The sequence below is a fragment of the Mustelus asterias genome, unplaced genomic scaffold, assembly GCF_964213995.1.
Source record: "Mustelus asterias unplaced genomic scaffold, sMusAst1.hap1.1 HAP1_SCAFFOLD_361, whole genome shotgun sequence".
Lineage (NCBI taxonomy): Eukaryota > Metazoa > Chordata > Chondrichthyes > Carcharhiniformes > Triakidae > Mustelus > Mustelus asterias.
In genome coordinates this window covers 287123-306120 of record NW_027590320.1, presented here as the reverse complement: position 1 = coordinate 306120, position 18998 = coordinate 287123, and positions in this window count along the sequence as shown.

Sequence of the window (18998 nt, the reverse complement as noted above, 5' to 3'; positions counted from 1 at the left end):
CTGTGTAAAATATGTCCTTCTGATATCTGTGTTAAACCTCCCCCCCCCCCCCCCCCCCTTCACCTTGAACCTATGACCCCTCGTGAACGTCACCACCGACCTGGGGAAAAGCTTCCCACCGTTCACCCTATCTATGCCTTTCATCATTTTATACACCTCTATTAAGTCTCCCCTCATCCTCCGTCTTTCCAGGGAGAACAACCCCAGTTTACCCAATCTCTCCTCATAACTAAGCCCCTCCATACCAGGCAACATCCTGGTAAACCTCCTCTGCACTCTCTCCAAAGCCTCCACGTCCGTCTGGTAGTGTGGCGACCAGAACTGGATGCAGTATTCCAAATGCGGCCGAACCATCGTTCTATACATCTGCAACATCAGACCCCAACTTTTATACTCTATGCCCCGTCCTATAAAGGCAAGCATGCCATATGCCGCCTTCACCACCTTCACCTGTGACGTCACCTTCAAGGATCTGTGGACTTGCACACCCAGTCCCTCTGCGTATCTACACCCTTTATGGTTCTGCCATTTATCGTATCGTTCTACCAAAATGCATCGCTTCGCATTTATCAGGATTGAACTCCATCTGCCATTTCTTTGCCCAAATTTCCAGCCTATCTATATCCTTCTGTAGCTTCTGACAATGCTCCTCACTATCTGCAAGTCCTGCCAATTTTGTGTCGTCCGCAAACTGACTGATCACCCCAGTTACACCTTCTTCCAGATCGTTTATATAAATCACAAACAGCAGAGGTCCCAATAAAGAGCCCTGCGGAACACCACTAGTCACAGGCCTCCAGCCGGAAAAAGACCCTTCCACTACCACCCTCTGTCTTCTGTGACCAACCCAGTTCTCCACCCATCTAGCCACCTCCTCCTTTATCCCATGAGATCCAACCTTTTTCACCAGCCTACCATGAGGGACTTTGTCAAACGCTTTACCAAAGTCCATCTCGACGACATCCACGGCCCTTCCCTCGTCAACCATTCTGGTCACTTCTTCAAAAAACTCCACCAGGTTAGTGAGGCATGACCTCCCTCTCACAAAACCATGCTGACTATCGTTAATGAGTTTATTCCTTTCTAAATGCGCATACATCCTATCTCTAAGAATCTTCTCCAACAACTTCCCCACCACGGACATCAAGCTCACCGGCCCATAATTACCCGGGTTAACCTTCCTACCCTTCTTAAATAACGGGACCACATTAGCTATCCTCCAATCCTCTGGGACCTCACCTGTGTCCAGTGACGAGACAAAGATTTGCATCAGAGGCCCAGCGATTTAATCTCTCGTCTCCCTGAGCAGCCTTGGATAGATTCCAGGTGGAATCTGTTCCTGAACTCGGGAGTTTGATTTTTCTGCTCACTTACTTTATGGGAGTGGGGAGAGGGATGCAGGATCTTGAATGAGGTGGGGGTGGATGTCGGATTTCTGAAGTGCAGAGTGTCATAGTGGAAAGCCCAGCTTTTTTAATAGCCTCAAAGAGCAGTAATTTAATCGCTAGTTTATTGTTTAACATATTTTACCAAGCTTTACTAATGAAGAGAAGCATTAGTGAAATGTCTCTGTAAACTGAAGCATCTACAGTGTTCAGTGTCAAATTCAACTTTTCCAGAATATTTTGTTCATTTTGCACGTCTGCCAATGTGTTTGTGCTGATAATATCTCGGAGTGTCTCTTCATGTGAGTGACTGGGTGAATGGAGTCAAGCTCTGACCTGGACTGGGGTAGCATCCATGGCTGGGAGGCCAGGACCCAGGGGGGACAGTCTCAGAACGAAGCATAGGCCACTTAGGACTTGCTTCACTCTGAGGACGGTGAAACTTTGGAATTCAAGACTGAGATGGATAGATTTCTACATTTAAAAACATCAAAGAATACGTGGATAGTGCCGGAAAATGCAGTTGAAGTAGGCAATCAGCCATGACCTCGCTGAATGGCGGAGTGGGCTCAAAGGGCTGAATTGGCCTACTCCTGCTCTTATTATGTTTTTATGTACTATGGGGAGTCAATGCAGGTCAGTGTGAAGGTGGGGCAGGAGGGTAAATCTTTCCTAATCTTCAGAGTTAACTTAATATAATGATCTAAATTGTGATATTCACTGCCCTCTGCTTTTGGGAGAGCATTCTTCCTGAATGGCTTTCTAGAAGTGATGTGTTCACATTCAGGAACTTGTTCTCTACCATCAAAAAGGACTTAGTTCAATCCTTGTCTTCTACCGTTGTTCAATTGCCCAGTGCTCACTGTTGCTTTCTCCATGGCAACACCTGGACCAATCAGAGTCAACTTGCCAACCCATCAGTCCTCACTTCTCCTGTAGTTTAAATTGTTGTGATTGTTTGAAATTTGGAATTCTTGTGTTTGTGCAGAAGTGTGCAAGATGGAGACAAATAGCAACATATGTCTTTTCAGCAAAATTCAAAAGCATTTTGAGTCTCATTTGGAACTCTCCTGGCTGTCAAACTGCAAGCATCTCCTCTTGATCCTTTGCATATTTACGTTTCCGCAGATTCAACCTCTAGATAACAGATTTTGTTTTAGTGTAGTTAGTTTCTGGTGCACTGAGGGCTGTCCTGATCTGTATATTCCCAATGGTGTACATTTCAATGTTTTTGTCCCAAACCTGCTTCATCTCTTCCAGGGTCACCTGATGTCTTCTGGGATCACTTTTTCATGACATTGGTTTCAGATTTCCGAGTATTTAAAGTGTGAGATTCTTATTTTCAGTTCAGAGTTTGGGCTGCCATTGTCACTTGCTGTTTATAGCTCAATGTCGCTATCATTCCACGGGTAAGTGAAGCAGGCTGGGTGAAGCACTAAACTGAGAGCTGCAAATGGAGCAGGAACCCAAGGTAGACTTTCTGTAAGTGCCTTTGTCTAGTGGACGACTTGGATAAAGTTTAACATCTTTGAATTTTCATAAATATTTGATACAAATGTTAGATGGTTTTGATATGCAGTAATATGGTTTTTACATAGCCCCTTTCAAGTTTTTTTTCCTCCTGAAGCACACATGTTCCCAACTGATGAGGGGGTGCAGTTTTAATCTACTTTGTAGCTTTCAATGATTGATGCCTCTTTCATGGTTGGGGGGGGGGGGGGGTTCTGTGTGAATGTGAGTCCCTGCACTCATCAGCGAATTACATTGGTACACTATACACTCCCAAGTCAAATCCAATGCTGAATTACAATTATTTTAAAATCTTTTCATAACTGAGTATTTTATAATTGCAAAACACATTACCTTGCAGGGCACTATGCCATTACCACAGATTCAATTTTGTAAAACCTCTTAAATTTTCCAGATGTTTTTAAGGCTCACCTTGATTCAGGTATTTCCTATCACTGAGTGAGGTTGTATACATCGGATATCTAGTGGGCTGCTCACTTTCATTGTTGGCAACATTTAAGGTACATCTCGCGTGTAACTTGCCATTATGCCTTCAATATGTGAACTTTTCAGGTAAATTAGTGATTTTTATTTGTGTATTTGAACTTAGCGGCACAGGCTTGGAGGGCCGAAGGGCCTGTTTCCTGTGCTGTACTGTTCTTTGTTCTTTGAAAAAGGAGGAGGCTGATTTATAGAAAGAGGAGAAAAGCCAATACTCTGCCTCAGTGGCTGTACTCTGGGACAAGGAACACTGCATTGAAAATCCTACACAGTTAACCCAGAGAGAAACATTTAGGATTTTCATGCACTAAGTTTTGTAAATTTATGCTGTGCAGTCTTATTTATCATAGAGTCATAGAAACCCGACAGTGCAGAAAGAGGCCATCTGGCCCATCGAGTCTGCACCGACCACAATCCCACCCAGACCCTACCCCCATATCCCTACACATTTACCCACTAATCCCTCTAACCTCCGCATCTCAGGACACTAACGGGCAATTTTAGTATGGCCAATCAACCTAACCCGCACATCTTTGGACTGTGGGAGGAAACCGGAGCACCCGGAGGAAACCCACGCAGACATGAGGAGAATGTGCAAACTCAACACAGACAGTGACCCAAGCCGGGAATCGAACCCAGGTCCCTGGAGCTGTGAAGCAGCAGTGCTAACCACTGTGCTACCGTGTCGCCCTTTGTTTATTTGTTTAACTTCTGTGAAAAGTTTTTTGAAAGCTGTACATTTTGGACTATGTGTCAGAAATTACTTCACAATGTGGTCTTGCAGGAATAAATCTTCATGTTTGTGGCTTCTTTTGAAAATCTTCATTTGAAATCCAATGCTGATCCTAATACAGCTTCAGCATGACAAGAAACGTCACATTTGGACCTGATTGTGACTTCATGACACTGGAAAATTTAGATATGCATGTTAACAATTTAGGTTTGCACCAGAAATTAGGAAGATGCCAGAAAGTATTTGCCTACTCATAGGAACATAGGGCATAGTTGCAGGAAAAGACAATTCAGCCCTTCACATCTTTACAAGAAACATGATATTTCTTAAAGACACAATATTATTACAATGTTAACACTTTCACTCTTGTGTCGTAACCTTCATGTGGCAATTTATCGAATGTCTTTTGGAAATCCAAGTACACTGCATCTACTGGTTCCCCTAAATCCATTTTCCTTATTTCCTCAAGCTCTAGTTAAACACTATTTCCCTTTCACAAAGCCACGTTGACACTCTGATCATGTTAAGATTTTCCAAGTATCTTGCTATAACTTTAATTATGGCTTCTCGTGATTTCCCTATGATAGGTGACTGGCCTGTAGTTTTCTGCTTTCTGTGTCCCTCCCATTTTGGATAAAGGTGTTACATTAAATTGGACATCAGCCATGCTTATCATCAGCTGGTGTTAGGTGATGACTCATTATAAAGCTGGTGACAACACACACAAGGGTTAGTACCGGTAAACAAGATTGCCTTTTGGAGTTTCATCAGCCTATGCCTTTTTCCAGTGTATGATGGGGAGCCTCTTGCAAGGCACCCCAATGTAGTGGTATATCTGAACGAAGTACTGATCATTGGGACCTCGGCTGAAGAACACTGATCCAATTTAGAAGAAGTATTAAGATTATTAAAGAAGCTGGTGTTAGGCAGAAATGGGCAGAAATTACCTATTTGGGATTGGGGGTTGATTCAAAAGGACTACAACAGCCAAAAGATGTACCCGAGCTGAAGTAATATCTAGGGATGGTCAACTACTATGGTAGATTTTTTTTTAAATCCACTATTTTAGGTCTAGTTCTGTTAGAAATACACCAAAGATAGAAATGGGGAGAAGAACAAAAGGAAGCCTTCATAGAAGTTAAACAGGCTCTGCAGTCATCTGCCTTGTTAGTGCATTTCAGTCCAAACAAACCCTTAAAAGTACATGCTTCACTGCGTGGAGTGGGAACTGTTTTGTCCCGCCGGATGCCTGATGGTGCAGAAAGACCCATTGCCTTCGCTTCCAGAACATTGTCCGACACGACTCCCAAATAAACAAGGAAAGCTTGCCTGTGATCAACATGGTCAAAAAGTTCCGCCAATATGTTTATGGCCGACAATTTGCAATAGTCTCAGACCACAAGCTATTGTTAGGTCTATTCAGAGAAGATACGCTGGTGCCAATTGCCTCTGCAAGGGTGCCGAGATCGAGAGCAACATCACCACAAGATGTACTGGTACTACACTAAAGGTGGAGACCTTTCCAGTCGCGGCAAACACACATAAAGTTGAGGACAGAAAGTTACCCTGAATTGGTGAAAATAAAAAAGATGGTCATGAAAGGGTGGCGGTATGAGAAGTCAGAGTTGTTAAAACCCTACCAAGTAGAAGGTCAGAAATCTGTGAAGACGGGGTGTTACCCTGGTTTGGGGGGAGGGGGGCGGGGTGCGAGACTTATAGTCCCACCCCAGGGAAGACAACTCCTGTTACAAGAATTGCATCACTGTCATCCAGTAGAATGAGCGGGCCCCAGCCAGGAGTTGTGTGGTGGCTGGGCATTGACAAGGAAATAGAAAGAATGGTTAGTCAATGCCCTAGTTGCGAAGCTCAACAGGCTTTTCCACCACTAGCGAATTTGCACCCATGGGAGTGGCCAAACCGACCATGGGCGAGGCTGCATTTGGATTTTGCTGGGCCATTTATGGGCCATATGTTTCTCATACGAGTTGACGCACACTTCAAGTGGTTAGATGTACAGTTGATGAAATCCACAACAGCCATAGCCACCATTGACAAGGAAGATATTTGCTATCCATGGCATTCCACAAGTGGTGGTGTTGGACAATGGATCAGCATTCATGGCAGAAGAGTTCCCAAAATTTCTCAGGTTCAAAAGCATTTGCCATGTGAGGTTTGCATCTTACCACACCCAGCATCAAATGGGCTGGCAGAGCGTGCGGTACAAACATTTGAGTCGTCAATTTTCTATTATATAGCACCACTCCAAACGTGACCACAGGGGTTACACGAGCTGAGTTATTGATAGGACGCCGTTTAAGAACGTGGTTGGACATGATATTCCCAAATTTGGCAGGGAAGGTGGAGACTCGGCAAGCTTCCCAGAAGGAAAATCACGATTCAGGAAGAAAAAACATTGTTAAAGTGGAGGACGCAGACTTGGTCAGAAACTTTGCAGCAGCCCCGGCATGGGCGGCTGGGAGGTACAAGGCTGTCAGCTGAGGAAAAACGTGGACCACCTGAGGAGGAGGACAGTAATGGACACGGGATCTACGGGCGTCCCCTGCAGATTGTTTCAGGATGCCAGGTTAACTGCTGGAATTTCGGTAGAGAATATGGGACTGGAGCAACCGATTATTGTGGGGACTGAGGAACCAGAAGCTGCTGGAGCCACTAGATCCTGGATTATTGAGTCTGCCTTTTCGCCTGTCCTGTCTGCCCCTTTAAATGTAGATGGGCCTACCATCAAAGAGTCTCCAGACCGATTAAACCATTGCATTTTCCAGTGGTTCTTTCTGTTGCCTTTTTCATTTAAAGCCTATTGTGAGCTTACTAATCCTGTTTGTCCCTCCAGAGGTGTATTTTTGGATTTAAGGGGAAGGAGTGTAGTAGCATGACCCTATAAGGTGGGGGGAGGGGGTGAGGTTTTCCTGAGAGCTACATTATCAGCAAAGACCCTATGGCTTGTCCGGATGTGAAGCTAAGCCAATTGGCAAGAGGGTGTGTAACAGAGGGATTCGCAGTTGGAATAGGGAGTTGAATAGAGTAGTTGCATTGGAATTTAGTCTGAATTTGTTGTGTATATTATTCTTAGGTGACAAAACCTTTGTTGATCAAGCCACACCAAGTCGCCCTCAATCCATTACATCTTTCCACAGGGACAGAGTTCCTGTTTAATTCTTCTGCTTTATATGAATGAATATATGCGTAATGGTTTTCGAGAACAGTTTGTTGAGGTATCAGCTAGGGAACAGGCTATTTTGGGTTTGGTTTTGTGCAATGAGAAAGGACTAAGTATTAATTATTTTGTAAAGGAGCCTTCAGAGAAGTGTGACCACAATATGATCAAATGTTAATCTTAAATCTGAAAATGATGTCATCTAATCAGAAACTGGGAACTTAAAGCGAAGGAAATTGCAAAGCTACGAGACAAGTTGGCTGTGGTAGACTGAAAAACAGGGAAAGCTTTGGTAAATGAGGGAGAGTTAGCATTTAAAGAATTAATACATTGGGTTACAATTAATTTACAGTCCTTTGAGACAGGAAAATCCAACAGGAGAAGTGATCCAACTATGACCAACAGGAGGAGTTAAATATTGTATCTGATCAATTAGAGATTATAAAGATACTAACAAAGTAGCTCTTTATACGGTGTGCAGTCATAACCAAGCCAGGCAGTAGCTAAATGGTGCTCTCTGAACACTCCACTGAGTGGGTGGTCTTTAATGATGTGAATCATTGATTGGGAGGCACCACAGCTGCAGTCCAGGTTCCCGGCAAGACCCAACTTGTGCCAATTTGCTGCACAATAATTTTAGTTTAATTGAGAGAATAATGGTAAGATTGGCCAGAGTCAATATGGATTTAGCCATAGAGGTTTACAGCATGGCAACAGGCCCTTTGGCCCCATCTGTTCATGCCGTGCTTTTTTTTTACCATTAGGCTAGTCCCAGTTGCCTGCTTTTGGCCCATATCCCTCTATTTTGATCTTACCCATGTAACTGTCTAAATGCTTTTTAAAAGACAAAATTGTACTTGCCTCTGCTACTGCCTCTGGCAGCTCATTCCAGACACACCACCCTCTGTGTGGAAAAAAAATGCCCCTCTGGACTCTTTTGTATCTCTCCCCTCTCATCTTAAACCTATGCCCTCTAGTTTTAGACTCCCCTATCTTTTGGGATGAAGTCGGAAAATATACCTCTTGAGGCTGGTATGAGTCAAAAATACAGTCAGGCTTTATTCTCACAAGCTTATGGGAGAACTTGACCCCTTGAAAGCGGAAGCCAAAGTTCTCACTGAACACAAGAAGCATGGATATTTATACATCAGGGTTCCCAATACAAGTCATGAAGCAAAGTCCAGTTAACAGTCCTTGATCGTAAATTATAGTTCCTTTAACAGCTTCTGATAGTCTTTGGATCATGGTTAGAGACCATCTGGTATCCTTGGGTCATAAAGCACAATTCTTCTGGTCGTTGCAGTCAAGGTGTCACCTCTGGTCCCCTGCTCTTCCCGCAGCTTTTCCTTTGAGGTGACTGAGTACGAGTGCAACTGTCCCAGTGGGAGTCCTCCTTCAAACGGCCATTCTCGCACTCTACCATTTGGTCACTGCTTCCTCTGTTTAAATCATAGACAAGCCCACGGGAAAGAAAGACTTACCCCCTAACATCTATAGTTAACTGTCCGTTTTATCAGAATGATATAAACAAGCGAGGGAACCATGAACAAATGGCTTATACTAAAGTAAAAGATGAAAGACATGAACAAATGGCTTATGCTACTACCAGGAGCAATATAAAAAAGGGATGACTAGCCACAAGTAAACGATATGTTTATGATACATTCCAGATACAAAGTTCAACCTTTTAGGCACAAAATACATTGAGTACAAAAAAAACATTAACCCTTTCCCTTCTTCAATCCCCCCTTTTGGTCAGAGGCCAAGTGCAAACATGGCCCCATGACCAACTCAGAGCCAAATGTTACCAATACATATGGGCCTACCTCCTTCATCAGGAAGTCTGCCCCTTCTGCCTGTACGCTTGCACTCGGCATAATTCGGGCTGTTACCGTTTTACAACAAGCGTTCAATAATGGCATACAAATACAACATGCGATAACAATGACAATTAATACAATTAACCCGTGCATCAGATATGATTCCCACGACCTGAACCATTGCCCCAGCCATCCCGGAGGGTTATAATTATGATATTGGCTCCCTTCACCTTGTATTGTCATCGTCACTCGTTTGATATGATCTGCCAAACGAGTTATATTTTCCGAAACATCTGGGATATACGTGCAACATTCAGATTCAATTATAGCGCACGTTCCTCCCTGAGCAGCCAACACATAATCAAGTGTCAATCGGTTCTGTAAAGCAACAGTCCGGATAGCTACAACCTCAGTTGATACTTCAGAGAAGGCTGTGCTCACCTCCTCGAACCCGTCTCTAGTTTCATTCGCAATTCTTTCCAAGGTCGAGGCCATATGCATAAGTTCCTGAGCTGCTTTTGCTGTCCCATAAAGTGGGAAAGCTATCATAAAGAACCGTTCTGTCTCACTAATGGTGAATATAGGGTACCACATATACTAAATAACACGATCCTGCCCAATCCCAAGGAAGCCATGGGTCGGCATTGTTTCCACAGACACAACAGGTACCATTATATGCAGTCATGCTGCTCATATAAGTAGAGGAGAGGCTGACCAGGACATCAGCAGTGGGGCAATGGATTGTAATCTGTTGCGCCAAAGCCCAGGCACCACTGGTGACATTAATCTGCTGGGTACAGTAGCTACGGCCAACAAGTATGGTTCCGTTTCTTACCAAGCAGATAGATCCCCCCTTGTTGGTTTTTCACAACATGCCTGATGGGGTTTTAAATGTCACTTTTCTTGTCCCATCGTGGGTTCCATTCTGATTCGAAATCCCCTCTACTATTCCCGGAGATGACAAAGGGATAGGGAATAAAGGACTTTCCCCCCCTTTCCTTCGTGCATGGGAATATGTGAGCAGATCCAGCACTTGCTCAAAATTGTGACTGCAATACATACAAGTGAGACAGATAGATGAAAGTGTTCACAGGATGGGGCCTGATTTTAGAGGATTGGTACAACGATTGCTTGGATCGACCAAATCTCGTGTTGATGTACACATCCTTCCGAGCCCTCTGCTGTCGTCGGGTACAGATCCATCCCGGTCCCTCAGCTAAACACCAAAAATTCCAGTTACACCACATTACATGCATGGGAGACCCCAATCACCTCGCCCCTCCAACAGAGTTAGCAACATGGCATGGTTAAGGAATCCCAAGCAGCGGTCTCTACGGGTTACCTCCCAGGACTTATTCCATGTGTCAGAAGGTTACAATAGACAGAGCCATCGTTACAGAGAAGCTTGCGATGCTCTATCCTCAAGTCTACACAATTCCATCTATACTTCCCCTCCGTAACTAGCAGGGCAAGGGTCGTGAGAAGCAGCAAGAAAATCATCCTATCAAGAACAAAGAACAATACAGCACAGGAACAGGCCCTTCGGCCCTCCAAGCCCACGCCGCTCCCCGGTCCAGGATTGAATCCAGGATCCCCGCCCAATTTTCCAGCCTATCTACATACTAATATCCTATCCACCGAGCTGTCCCTCACAGCTACGATGCTTTGTTCATCACAACCTATTAGCTCACCCCCACCCCCCCATTCCAGACCATGTGATCTCCAGGGAGAGGCGAAAACCCAGAGTGAAAACCCCAGGGCCAATATGGGGGAAAAAAATCTGGGAAATTCCTCTCCGACCCCCTGAGGCGATCGAAACGAGTCCAGGAGATCACTTAACTAATAACCCGCGCGACCGTTATACAATGGTCCAAAGGCTATACCGCCCGCGCGCCACTGCCCGCATACCCGTTCAGCTTGCTTGGAGGTCAACCGTCTCGCATATCTGTAAATTAAGCACACTACACAATTTTAACTTTATAGGGGCCCTCCCATTGAGGGGCGAACCCAGGTTTGTCAAGTAGTGCTTTTACTTGGACGCAACTTCCCGCCCGTCAGGGAGCATTTCAAGCTCTCTCTCTCTCTGTGTCTCTTTGTTCCGGATTGTCTTTTACCAATTTGTGCATCCCTTTTAGTTGGGTGCTTAGTTCCAAAACATATCTCCTGAATTCATCTTTTAGTGAACCTACATCATCACCCATTCTGTCATTAATTCATAAGGGGTTAATCCGGTTGTCCGGTTTGTGGTAATTTTTAATCTCATCAGTATAGTGGGCAATATCTCTGTCCACAATTTCCCCGATGTCTGTATGGCTTTAGCTAGTACATTATACAGTTAACTACACACCCACCTTCCATAGAAAGCTTAGTGTGAATTAAATAACACTTTAAACTGTTTTTTTGGTTACAGTTGGACATCCATTCATTTGTATATAATCTCATCAAAAAACATCGCATTCCCCATTAAAATCACATACCATACAGCTCCAATCTTTATATAATGTACCCTGACATTATCTCTAGTTTAATTATTTGTATGGCGAGAAAAACAGGAAGCTCCTACAGAATTATGTTTTATCAATACACAACATATAATATATAACTATATTATACAAAATTGGTGAAAGCTTTTCAGGATTTGATTTTATTCTCTGTTCTATATGGAAAATAATCAAGCGGCAGTTGTATCATACTTTACACACCATAACTGTGATATCTAAACCCCTTTAATCCAATCCATTTCCAATTTAAACCAAGCTCCAGATCAAACCCCCCCCACACTCGAGGAAAACAACAGGCGCCAAATCAAAACTAAAGTAGGTACAATACACACTTGTTAATTAATCAGAAACATTTTGGTTTGATTTTAACTGGCTAGATTTTAAGCTTGACAGTGCTCAATATTTGGCACACTTTGAACAATAGATAGCACATAAAATTCCAACGGCAGTACATAATTTTAACCAGTTACAGAATATTAAACTATCAGACATTTGTAAGGGCAATTTGCATTGGCAACTAAGATTTAATTGATTAATCTCCTCCTGGAACTTGAAATAAGCAGAATTACAATTCATTTCACTTAACTTAAAATATTTTAAACTGACTCAGACAGTACATTTACCTCATTCTTTTGTTCTTGCTCTCAATTTAATACAACAACAACCACCTACATTCGACTAGAAACCAGATCACACAAACACACTGAAATACAAAAACTAAGATCTCTCCTATCCACCTCCAGGTATACCATTAGCCCATTCTACCAACTCATCATAGTTCGGGGTACTGAGAATTCCCATTTTAAGGAGTTTTTGGTGAACACTAAAGAATTCATCCTTAAAAGCCTGGATGAACGCTCGATCTCCTCGACCTGGGTTTCCTTGTCCAGAGCACTCCTGATGTACCTGGAACAACCATCCCCCACATTCAGAAGCCCCTTTTAGCTGTTTCGTTTTGGTCATTCTGCTCCAGTTAGTGGGAGCATTCCCTAATACTCTCAGAATTTCTACTTTAATCTGGGCAAAGGGTGTCTGTTGGGCACCTATCTCTGATGTTAGGGCGACTACATGTGTCCACCGTCCCCCACTATAATCCTGTGCTGGAGGAGTGGCGGGTCCACCCGTTACCTGTCTCCACTTATCCGCTGGACAGGCTGCCCTGACCAGCTGGTGTACGTCTCAGGTGTAATAGGTGTCCTACCCAAATTGTGTCTAATTCTTCCCAGAATTTAGTGTTTGCGCTTCTAGGTTGTAATTTACCCAGGGAAACCATTATCTGCTGCCTCTCACCCAGGGTGAAAGGTTCATAATTTACTTTTGGCTGTGTATCTGTTCCCCCTTGGGTTACTGGCACTAAGTTGTGTTCTAGGGCATCCCATTCCTCTGGACGAGCGTTTAGTTCCTGTTGTGTGGACTCATAAGGAGGTAGAGGAATGGTTTCCCCTCTCCATTGCTTTTCTTCTAATACTTGGTTTTGTTTCTCCAGTTCCCTTACTCTGCATTCTAACTCCCTAATCCTTTCTTTATCCTCACTCCACTTCTGAGTCGAGGCAACGACTTGTTCAATTAGTCCAGCTAACTGATGTATTAACAATACTCCTATTTTCTTTGTCATGTTTCTCTTTTCTTTACCCAACCACTTATGCTGTTGGCCCAGAGGGTAGGATAAGTTCCACCCCCCTTTTCTCATCTGTTTAATGAATTTGTTCCTCTCAGTCATACACTCATTTATCAGGGATTCCGGTAGTCCCCACTGTCCTTGTGCTTGTGATCCCACCATAATACAGATAAGTTTTATACTCACCACTTGGAGCCTTCTATTTTCCCTTCTCGCTCTCCCACTCCTAGGTCGCTCTTATCAGAGTCCGGTGTTACCTGTCAGGGGTGATCAAATCCCTCCGTACCACCGCTTACACTATTAAGCTTACTTCTACTCCAGTGATCACTCAGACAGTTTCTCTCTCACACAAACAGTTTCTTTCTCACTCATGTCTGAACATCACATCTCAGGCAACTTTTCTCCAGTCTTTACACTCACTTGAGAATCCATAACAGACAAATGCCTCTTTGCCGCATGTGTTCAGCTCAGATGCCTTTCACTCTCACACACACTCACCACATATGCTCAGCCCACTGTAGTTTGACTCACCCTACTAGGTTCAGAACTCTATTCCAGTACACAGGTTGTGGCCATTCAACCTGGGCCTGCAAACAGAGTCCCACAAACAGATCCGGGGTTTTTTTTCCCCGGCTTTCGGCACCAAAACTGAAGTCGGAAAATATACCTCTATAGGCTGGTATGAGTCAAAAATACAGTCAGGCTTTATTCTCACAAGCTTATGGGAGAACTTGACCCCTTGAAAGCGGAAGCCAAAGTTCTCACTGAACACAAGAAGCATGGATATTTATACATCAGGGTTCCCAATACAAGTCATGAAGCAAAGTCCAGTTAACAGTTCTTGATCGTAAATTATAGTTCCTTTAACAGCTTCTGATAGTCTTTGGATCATGGTTAGAGACCATCTGGTATCCTTGGGTCATAAAGCACAATTCTTCTGGTCGTTGCAGTCAAGGTGTCACCTCTGGTCCCCTGCTCTTCCCGCAGCTTTTCCTTTGAGGTGACTGAGTACGAGTGCAACTGTCCCAGTGGGAGTCCTCCTTCAAACGGCCATTCTCGCACTCTACCATTTGGTCGCTGCTTCCTCTGTTTAAATCATAGACAAGCCCACGGGAAAGAAAGACTTACCCCCTAACATCTATAGTTAACTGTCCGTTTTATCAGAATGATATAAACAAGCGAGGGAACCATGAACAAATGGCTTATACTAAAGTAAAAGATGAAAGACATGAACAAATGGCTTATGCTACTACCAGGAGCAATATAAACAAAGGGGTGACTAGCCACAAGTAAACGATATGTTTATGATACATTCCAGATACAAAGTTCAACCTTTTAGGCACAAAATACATTGAGTACAAAAAAAACATTAACCCTCTCCCTTCTTCAGGGAAAAGAAGTTGACTATGTACCTCATCTATCCCCCTCATTTTATAGACCTCTATAAGGTCACCTCTAAGTCTTCTACGCTCCAGGGAAAAAAGTCCCAGTCTATCCAGACTCTCCTTATAACTCAAACCATTAAGTCCCGGTATCATCCTAGTAAATCTTTTCTGCACTCTTTCCAGTTTAATATTCTTTCTATAATAGGGTGACCAGAATTGCACACATTATTCCAAGTGTGGACTTACTAATGTCTTGCACAACTTCAACAAGACATCCCAACTCCTGTATTCAATGTTCTGACCAGTGAAACCAAGCATGCCAAATGCCTTCTTCACCATCCTGTCCACCTGCGATTTTACTTTCACGGAGCCAAGAACCAGTATCCCTAGATCTCTTTGTTCTGTAACTCTCCCCAATGCCCTCTCATTAACTGAGTAAGTCCTGCCCTGGTTCAAAATACCAAAATGCATCACCTCGCATTTATCCAAATTAAACTCCATCTGCTATTCATCAGCCCACTGGCCCAATCAAGAAAATTTATGAAAAGGAAATCAACAAACCAGTTTGGAGTTTTTCGAGGATGTAACTGGCAACATAGATGAGGGGGAACCAGTGGATGTGGATTTTCAGAAAGATTCTGATAAGGCTTCACATGCGGTTCGTAAACAAAATCCAAGCACGTGGGACTGGGGGCCTAAGCTGGCATATTTTGAGAATTGTTAAACGGACAAAAAAAAAAGTAATTGTGTCATTCTCAGGCTGATAGGCTGTGACTAATGTAAGGTCAGTAAGAAGTCTCAACACCAGGTTAAAGTCCAACAGGTTTATTTGGTAGCACAAGCCACAAGCTTTCAGAACGCTGCTCCTTCATCAGGTGAGTGGGAGTTCTGTTCAGAAACATATAAAGATACAAATTCAATTGACAAAATAATGGTTGGAATGCGAGTCTTTACAGGCAATCAAGTCTTAAAGGTACAGACAATGTGAGTGGAAAGAGCATTAAGCACGGGTTAAAGAGATGTGTATTGTCTCCAGCCAGGACAGTTAGTGAGATTTTGCAAGCCCAGGCAAGTTGTGGGGGTTACAGATAGTGTGACATGAACCCAAGGTCCCGGTTGAGGCTGTCCTCGTGTGCGGAACTTGGCTACCAGTTTCTGTTCAGTGATTCTGCGTTGTCGTGTGTCGTGAAGGCCGCCTTGGAGAACGCTTACCCGAAGATCAGAGACTGAATGCCCGTGACTGCTGAAGTGTTCCCTAACAGGAAGAGAATAGTCTTGCCTGGTGATTGTCGAGCAGTGTCCATTCATCCGTTGTCGTAGAGACTGCATGGTCTCCCCAATGTACCATGCCTCGGGACATCCTTTCCCGCAGCATATCAGGTCGACAACGTTGGCTGAGTTGCAAGAGTATGTACAGTGTACCTGGTGGATGGTGTTCTCACGTGAGATGATGGCATCCGTGTCAATGATCCGGCACGTCTTGCAGAGGTTGCTGTGGCAGGGTTGTGTGGTGTCGTGGTCACTGTTCTCCTGAAGGCTGGGTAGTTTGCTGCAGACAATGGAGTGTTTGAGGTTGTGCAGTTGTTTGAAGGCAAGAAGTGGGGGTGTGGGGATGGCCTTGGCGAGATGTTCGTCTTCATCGATGACATGTTGAAGGCTCCAGAGAAGATGTCCTAGCTTCTCTGCTCCGGGGAAGTACTGGGACGACAAAGGGTACTCTGTCTGCCATGTCCCGTGTTTATCTTCTGAGGAGGTCGGTGTGGTTTTTCACTGTGGCGCGTCGGAACTGTTGATCGATGAATTGAGCGCCATATCCTGTTCTTATGAGGGCATCTTTCAGTGTCTGGAGGTGTCTGTTGCGATCCTCCTCCTCTGAGCAGATCCTGTGTATACGGAGGGCTTGTCCGTAGGGGATGGCTTCTTTAACGTGTTTAGGGTGGAAGCTGGAGAAGTGGAGCATCGTGAGGTTGTCCGTGGGCTTGTGGTACAGTGAAGTGCTGAGGTGACCGTCCTTGATGGAGATGCGTGTGTCCAAGAATGCAACCGATTCCGGAGAGTAGTCCATGGTGAGTCTGATGGTGGGATGGAACTTGTTGATGTCATCATATAGTTGTTTCAGTGATTGTTCACCATGGAAACATAGAAAAACTACAGCACAATACAGGCCCTTAAGCCCACAAAGTTGTGCCGAACATGTCCCTACCATAGCGATTACTAGGCTTACCACTTCATCTGACGAAGGAGCAGCGCTCCGAAAGCTAATGGCATTTGCTACCAAATAAACCTGTTGGACTTTAACCTGCTGTTGTTAAAACTCTTACTGAGTTTACCCCAGTCCAACGCCGGCATCTCCACACTTTGAGATGGTAGCAGTTGTGTGTTTGGAAGTTACTGTCTAAGGAGCCATGGTGAGTTCCTGCAGTGCATCTTGTAGATGGTACACACGGCTGCAACTGTTCTTTGGTGGTGGAGGGAGTGAATGTTTATGGAAGGGAGAGCAATCATGCGTGCTGTTTTGTCTTGGGTGGTGTTGAGCTTCTTGAGTGTTGTTGGAACGGCACCCATCCAGGCAAGTGGAGAGTGGGAAAAAGCATGACAGGAGGAATACAATGTGGAAAAATGCGATGTTATCCACTTTGGTAAGGAAAACAGAATTGTTGAATGTTTCTTAAATGGTGAGTGATTGGAAAGTGTTAAAGTCCAAAGGGACCTGGGTGTCCTTCATAGAAACCATACAGTGCAGAAAGAGGTCATTTGGCCCATCGAGTCTGCACCGACCACAATCCCACCGAGGCCCTACCCCCATATCCCTACATATTTACCCGCTAATCCCTCTAACCTACGCATCTCAAGACTCTAAGGGGCAATTTTTAACATGGCCAATCAACCTAACCCGCACATCTTTGGACTGTGGGAGGAAACCGGAGCACCCGGAGGAAACCCACGCAGACACGAGGAGAATGTGCAAACTCCACACAGACAGTAACCCAAGCCGGGAATTGAACCCAGGTCCCTGGAGCTGTGAAGCAGCAGTGCTAACCACTGTGCTACCGTACCGCCTTGTTCATGAGTCACTGAAAGCTAATGTGCAGCTGCAGCAAGTAGTTAAAAGGCAAATATTATGTTGTTTTTCACTGCAAGAGGACTTGAATACAGGAGCAAGGATGTTTTACGGGGCCTTGGTGATACCTGGAGTATTGTGTGCAGTTTTCATAAAATCATAAAATCCGATGAGACAGAGGGGTGTTGGTAGGGTACGGGAACCGTGGTGCACGAAGGTTGTGATGAACCTGGTGAATAAGAAAAGAGAGGCGTACAGAAGGTTCAGAGAGCTAGGAGGTGTTAAGGATTTAGAGGAGTATATGGGATGTAGGAAGGAGCTTAAGAAGGAAATTAGGAGAGCGAGAAGGGGTCATGAGAAGGCCTTGGCGGGTAAGATTAAGGAGAATCCCAAGGCTTTCTACAAATATGTCAAGAGTAAAAGGATGAGATGTGAAGGCATAGGACCCTTAAAAGGTGAAGGGGGAAAAGTTTGTGCGGAACCGTTAGAAATGGCGGAGCTGCTTAATGAATACTTTACCTCGGTATTCACGGTGGAAAGGGATCTGGGTGGTTGTACTGCTGGTTTGCGGTGGACAGAAAGGATCGAGCATGTGGACATAAAGAAAGAGGATGTGTTGGAACTATTGAATGGCATCAAGGTTGGTAAGTCGCCGGGACCGGATGGGATGTACCCCAGGTTACTGTGGGAGGCGAGGGAGGAGATTGCGGAGCCTTTGGCGATGATCTTTGCATCGTCGATGGAGACGGGAGAGGTTCCGGAGGATTGGAGGATTGCAGATGTGGTCCCTATATTCAAGAAAGGGAACAGGGACAGCCCGGGAAATTACCGACCGGTGAGTCTAACCTCAGTGGTTGGTAAGTTGATGGAGAGGATCCTGAGAGACAGGATTTATGATCATCTAGAGAAGTTTAGTATGATCAAAAGTAGTCAGCACGGCTTTGTCAAGGGCAGGTCGTGCCTTACGAGCCTGGTTGAGTTCTTTGAAAATGTGACCAAACACATTGACGAAGGAAGAGCGGTGGATGTGGTCTATATGGACTTCAGCAAGGCGTTCGATAAGGTCCCCCATGCAAGACTTCTTGAGAAAGTGAGAGGGCATGGGATCCAAGGGGCTGTTGCCTTGTGGATCCAGAACTGGCTTGCCTGCAGAAGGCAGAGAGTGGCTGTGGAGGGGTCTTTCTCTGCGTGGAGGTCAGTGACCAGTGGAGTGCCCCAGGGATCTGTTCTGGGACCCTTGCTGTTTGTCATTTTCATAAATGACCTGGATGAGGAAGTGGAGGGATGGGTTGGTAAGTTTGCTGACGACA